The sequence below is a fragment of the Limulus polyphemus genome, unplaced genomic scaffold (genome assembly GCF_000517525.1).
Source record: "Limulus polyphemus unplaced genomic scaffold, Limulus_polyphemus-2.1.2 Scaffold3521, whole genome shotgun sequence".
Classification (NCBI taxonomy): Eukaryota; Metazoa; Arthropoda; class Merostomata; order Xiphosura; family Limulidae; genus Limulus; species Limulus polyphemus.
Genome location: NW_013669131.1, coordinates 118,778 through 125,618, shown reverse-complemented (window position 1 = coordinate 125,618; position 6,841 = coordinate 118,778). Strand labels below are relative to the sequence as shown.

Genomic DNA, 6,841 nt, shown 5'->3' with positions numbered 1-6,841 from the left:
GTTTGTAGTGTGGTGAAATTTAAGACTGTTTTCTTCCCGACCTGATTGTTTGTAGTGTGGTGGAATTTAAGACTGTTTTTCTAAATTTCAGGACCTTGGGAGATTAGGCCGAGACCTTCAGAGAGTTGTCATAGTTGATAATTCTCCAGCATCTTATTCCTTCCATCCAGACAATGCTGTAAGTATATGAATATGGTTGTTGCCTCTGGATTTTGTTGTGTAGGGTGTTATGGTTACTGAATGTAAAATAATAGTAGATTAGTTGATTGTTGATCTCTATTGTTTCAGTATTCCATGTATAATAATAAAAAATTAAAAATAACAAGAGTAGATATATATTAAACATACACCAAGCATGCTAGAAATGATTTATTTATTGTTTTGGATGCTGTATTCTACTGTACAAAAATACATATTCAAAGATTGTTAATGGTTTTGGTGTCTGTTTAATAGAAAAAAAAAAAGTGTTTTTTTTAATATTATTAAACTGAATTTTTCGTGTAACTGTTTGTTAATCTTTACATGAGATGAAACTTTATTTAATATAAAAAATGAGAGGATTGCAAAACCAAAACAAGCTTTCAGTAGTTGAAACCTAATTATTCTGATAATAAAAGTGTAAGCTACTGCTCCTGGAAGGATCATAAGCTTCTAAAACTCAAATCAATTAAGTACAAAAAAGTTACAATAAACATGAAGTAATATGTGAGTCACAAGGTTGAAAAGTTGATAAATATTTCAAACTAAGTAGACATGAAAAAAAAAGAGCTCAGAATCAGTTAACAAAAGGTTAGGTTGTATGTATCCTAATTTATGACAGTCAGGTTTATTGTACGTGCTAATGGAATGTTACTTTTCTAGTTCTCTGAAGTACATGAGACTTTTTCTGAAGACCAAGTTTTAGTAGAGTTGTGAATAGTAACGTTTCAGTTAATTTTTTTCATTCGCTCACTGTAATGTTGTGTGTGTGCCTCCGATATAATAAAGTGTTTTATTTGTATCCTTTACTACTAGGTAGCAGTAGCATCGTGGTTTGATGACTTTTCAGATACGGAGTTACGTGATCTTATTCCATTTTTTGAAAACCTCAGCAAGAAAGAGAGTGTTTATTCACTGTTGTCAGCTGTCCATCCTGTGCCTTCCCACTTTTTGAATGGTCAACACATCATGCCTTTTAATGTGCCTTCTCCTCCATCACTATCAAAGAGTACAAGCCAGCTGACCTCTTAGCATTGTTAGTGAGACAGTGTAATGGGTTCTTTTATACCTTGTAGCTGCTAGTGTCAGCATATGGTGTGATTGGGCAGAATGAAAACATTTTGGCAAGTTGTCATGTTAGCACAAACACAACATTTTTTTTTCTAGAGAAACTTATCCTGTCATCTTGGTTCTGGAAATGTGCCAACTTTATAAGGTAATGCAAACACACGTGTGTTGGGTCCATGATGTTTATTTTGTATGTTTCAGGCAGTAAGTTGCTGTACACACCTTCCTGACTGAATTGAATTGTTTCATGTTAATGCTTTTGGAAATTTTATCAAATATTTTGGTTTGCATCATCATCATGTATATATAAAATAGAAAATAACTTTAGCATGCATACTTTTTAGAACTTTGACCCAAAGAGTCCAATATTAGTTTCGTGTGTCTTCCCTGGTCAGATGGTGTCTCACCGAGAGGTATGTTCCAGCATATAATGTGTGGGGAAATTTGATTCAGTATTTTTTGTAGAATGCATGTGTTGAGAAATACAATAAATATGGGATCAAATTTCATCATGCTAGCTGGCATGAACTTTTCTTTCTCTGTGAAACATGTCCGACTGAGAAGGATACCTGAACGTGAAGAAACTAGTTTCGAAATCTTCCTGCCAAAGTTCCAAACAGTGTGGATTAATTTTAACTATTGTATACAGTATTATGACTCATATTTAGTATAGCATACCTGTTTATTAGTGTATTTGTTTGTGGTTTTTTTGGGGGGGTTTGGTGAAAACGTTTTTTTCTTAGGGTTTCTAGTAGTCTTAATTATCCTAACACATGACTTGTTATGTAAAAATAACGTCTTTTTTTGTGCACGGTTTGACAATGGCTGATATTTTGTTGACTATTCTGAATGTCAAGGTTAGAAACGGCAGCTCTAAGTAAAGTAAAGAGTGGTTTTCTATAATATCCTGAATTTTTTAAGCTCTGACTAGAACTTAAAATATAATATAGTAATTTGGTAAATAAACATCCAGCCTATTTGTTTCATTTGTGTTTTTTGTTTTCGTATGTATATGTGCTGACATTTATATAGATAGATATTCAAATATGTTAAAGCAGTTTGAGTCAAATAATTTTAAAAAGTAGGCTCAAAACATTGTTAGCTGTTACTGAAGTTTATTATAAAATAGGTAAACTAGGAATAAATTAGAATAAGATTTACTAATAATTGTTTAACAAAATATTATTAAAAAACATTTTTACTGAAATCTCCAAGCCAAGTTGAATATTGATGTTGTGTTTAACTAGTTACAACTTGTTGTTGTTTTTACATCCATTTTTGTCATTTCTATGTTGGATTTAATTGTTGACAAAGAATTTATAATTTTGTTTGAGTCAATTCTTAATAGTAAAGCATAATATGCCATACAAATTAAGAAACCTTTAGCCAATAAATTGAGGACAAGGGTCCAAGATATTCTCTGGAGTAGTTAAAAAAGACAATGAAAAAGTTTTTAGCACAAGCAGAACTAGTATTGTTGCAATGGAACTGCTATTTGTGAAAAGTTATATAGGTTAAAATATATTATGTTATGTCAGGTTATCTAACAGATTTGAATATTGGCTGTATGCTGCCAAAAAGAACTCTCAGCTAAGAGCCAACAAACATTCTTGTTATGGAAAATAATATTTCTACTTGTCTTTATACATTTTGGTTGATTATGTATAAACGGTATAGATATATGTGTGTGTATATAAGAAAATTGTGTAAATGATCTTTGGTATGTTTACGTTAAGTTCAGTAACAGCAGATAATGTAAACATATACAAGTTTGTTGACTGGTATATGGCTATCTTAATATAAAGTTAGAAGTTACAGGCTAGATAAGTTAAGAAGAATGGTCTATTTTGACAATTCTATATTTTTTATGCACTTTCCGGTACAAAATTTTGCAGGTAGCTGAAGATTTCAGTTACTAATGTGACTGAAGGTTAGCCAAGTTAAAAAGTAGAATTTAAACATTTCAACCACATACTCTCAGTAGAATGTAAACATTTCAAACACACTTGTATCTTGTCTCAGTAGAATGTAAACGTTTCAGACACGCACTTGTATCTCGTCTCAGTAGAATGTAAACGTTTCAGACACGCACTTGTATCTCGTCTCAGTAGAATGTAAACGTTTCAGACACTTGTATCTCGTCTCAGTAGAATATAAACGTTTCAAACATAACTACATGTGTAGCACATTCTGATTTTATAAGCTAATTATATGGTGTATTTAGGTCCAAACTGCAGTAAGGTCTAAACCTCGTGTAGCATATTCAAGTTTTGTAATTTAATTCTAAGGCATATTCAGGTTCTGTAAACCAGGTATGTGGCACATTTCACATAGATACAAACTATACACATAAAATATTCAGAGTCTGTAACCTGCATGGCATGTATTCAAGTCTGAAATGTGTATATAATGTATTCAGGTTCCATAAACTGTGTAGCATAGTTATGTCTGAAAAGTGTATGTACCATATTGCATAGTATGTATTCAGGTTCCATAAATTGTGTAGCATAGTCAGGTCTGAAAAGTGTATGTAACATATTGCATAGTATGTATTCAGGTTCCATAAACTGTGTAGCATAGTCAGGTCTGAAATGTGTATGTACCATATTGCATAGTATGTATTCAGGTTCCATAAACTGTGTAGCATAGTTATGTCTGAAAAGTGTATGTACCATATTGCATAGTATGTATTCAGGTTCCATAAATTGTGTAGCATAGTTATGTCTGAAATGTGTATGTAACATATTCGTATTTCATGAACTGCATGGCATGTATTTGGTTTATTTTTTACTTGGCACGTACAACTCTCTCTCTCTCTCCACTGTTTATTTTTAAAATTGAAAACTCTGTCAGTAACCACATTTATTTTCAAGGTGCTTAATTATGTATGTAACATATTTTTGGTTCATTCACTGTATACATTGTTAAGGTTCGGCACAATATAACGAAATGCTTTTTCTCTCAGTATTACTTGTGTAGTTCATAAAATGGAAGTCACTTTGACCCACTCAGGTTTGGGGACTAGGATCCTGTATTTAATGTATAATTTCTTATTAGCTTCTAATACTTTTTTATGCTGTAAACATTTCCAGAATCAACATCTTTTAATTACAATCAAGATACCCTTCCTTTTTTGAAAACATAACTTTAAAAACACATATTCCCATTTTGAAATTGTGGATTTCAAAGTTTTTGCACTGAGGCAAACATTTAAATGAGTAACCTTATTCGTTCTTCATATTGTTACTATACTTTATATGTCTATAGAAAATTGCCTCTTGCAGTTTTAAGTTAGTGTAATTTCAATATTTCAAATTGAATATCCATTTCTGACTTCCTTCTGGTTCTACTGGGTTCTGGAAATCATGTCATTATGAACTACTGGACTGGGTGCTTTCTTGGTTAATATTAGGAGTGTTCTGTGTAGTTTGTTATATTTTATCCATTTTAAAGATATGCTGTGCCTTCGGAAGAAACATTTATAAAATTTGTCTTAACTATTTACATTATCTGTTGTCTCCCAGTAGCTCAGCAGTAAGTCTGAAGGCTTATTATTGCTAACAACCAGGTTTTAATACTCGTGATGGGCACAGTACAGATAGCCCAGCGAGTAGCTTTGTGCTTAATAACAAACAAACACTATCATGGACTTAAGGAATTAAAATATTTAAATACATTTCAGAGTCGGTTGTTGATACAGCTCTGTATGTTAGTTTTGTAGGGAAAGAACTGTTTTTTTATGCTTATCAAGTTATTCATGTAAGGTGATGGAATTGTTCTTTTAAGTACATCAAGAGATACATAAATTGTACACAAAGTAGTAAAGATTTTAAGGATTTTAAATGCAAATGTTATTTTTTTTAAACATTTATAAAGTAAGATTAATTTCATGATGTTTCCTCTTGCTAGCTTTAGGTATTTTTTATTCTACTTGGTTATAAAACAGTTTTTAAGGTGTATTATTTGACATTTGGTACATCACAATTTTTATTATAGAAAGAAAAATGTAATAATGAGTCCGTAATGGAATTATTTTCAAGACATACTCCCATTCCAAAATTCTTGGAATTTAATACTGCATTGCATGCATTAAATTTCTGTATTATTGATAATATGAAAACTATTTATAATAAAACATTGAGTGTGCTGGCCAGTGCATCTCCAGTAGTGTAAAGTAATGAAAATAATGTGTAGTAACAAACATTTTACACAATACCAAACCCTGTAAGAAATGGAAGAACCATCATTCACCCACTCAATCAGGGAAGTCCAACTTGTAACTTGTGGAAACTGTTTTGAACAATTGTTAGTGTATAATGTTTGGATAGTTTTATGGCATCATGCTTTAAACTGTGCATTAATGTACATTGTTGTTGTTGTTAACCCAGCTTCATTGTTACTTTTAAAATGCCTGAATATTGTCATTGTTGACCATTTTACCCTAATAATCATGTAAAAAATATATATTGTTGAAATATTAGTACTTTCAAGTAATAAGTCTCCTAAATAATATATATATAGATATTTTTACCAAATTATTAAAAATTGTTTAATGAGTTGTAAAGCAATAATCGTGAGAAATATATATTTTGATACAGTTCACTAATTAAACGAACACTGTCTTTACATGAATCTTGTGTTATTTTACATTACTGTGATGTGCTTTATTCATGTCACTTAAAATTAGGTATTTTTGGTAGTGATTCATGTGCCTTTTGTTTATAAAAGTATGTGAAAAAAATTGATCCAGAGAAAAAAGAAAAAGCTCTTAACAATAAATGTACAATAATATTTCTACAATTGTTCAAACAATAAACTATTTAAAAAAGGAAAATTGTAGAATGGTGTGTTTTCTTTTCATACATATAACCATTATCATTCTTTGATGGGTCAAACTGACATTTAATAATTCTACAACAAATCAGTAAGATAAAATTATTTGCTGAATGTAATGTCACTTCGTCAATATTCTTTGTGTGTGTGTGTGTGTGTGTTCCTACTAAATAAGACTTGCACGTACAATTTGTAGAACGTTGGGGAAGGGTGAGATCAGAAATTCAAGAGCCCTGGTATTAGGCGAAAGACCTCGTTGTTACTGGATATAACAGTTATTGTATGTTTAACATACTGTTATACCGTCTACACTTTCACTCGTATGTTCTCAGAAGTAACGTAATATCACAAACATAGATCAACTATAGTAATGGAAAATAAAATTATATTTAAGTACTTTTATACTAGTGTGGCCTAGTTTATGCATCACATCTGGGGTTATCCGGCTCGTGCACTTATTATGTATCCTATTAAAGTTTATACACTAAAAACGTATTCACAAATTAACTTTAATAAAATAATGAGTAATAAAATAGAATTGGGTATACGCGCGCCACATACTTGATATTGCGCACAAAAATATGACGGTGGGTGGTGATGACTAGCTCTAGTCTTGCACTGCTAAATTAGGGACGGCTAGCGCAGATAGCCCTCGTGTAGCTTTGCGCGGAATTCAAAACAAGACTACTTAAGCAAATTTGTGCAGCATGAGACTTCTGTTCGCAAATTGGAAATTAAACCC

At 31.5% G+C, this 6,841-nt stretch overlaps 1 long non-coding RNA gene across 1 annotated transcript; it reads left to right on the top strand.

The window, feature by feature from the left end:
* Positions 1–27: 27 nt before the first annotated feature.
* LOC111088312 lies at positions 28–4,244 on the top strand. The gene is made up of 2 exons (XR_002612864.1): positions 28–178; positions 1,015–4,244. It is a non-coding gene; the product is annotated as an uncharacterized LOC111088312 (long non-coding RNA).
* The last annotated feature ends 2,597 nt before the right edge of the window (positions 4,245–6,841 follow it).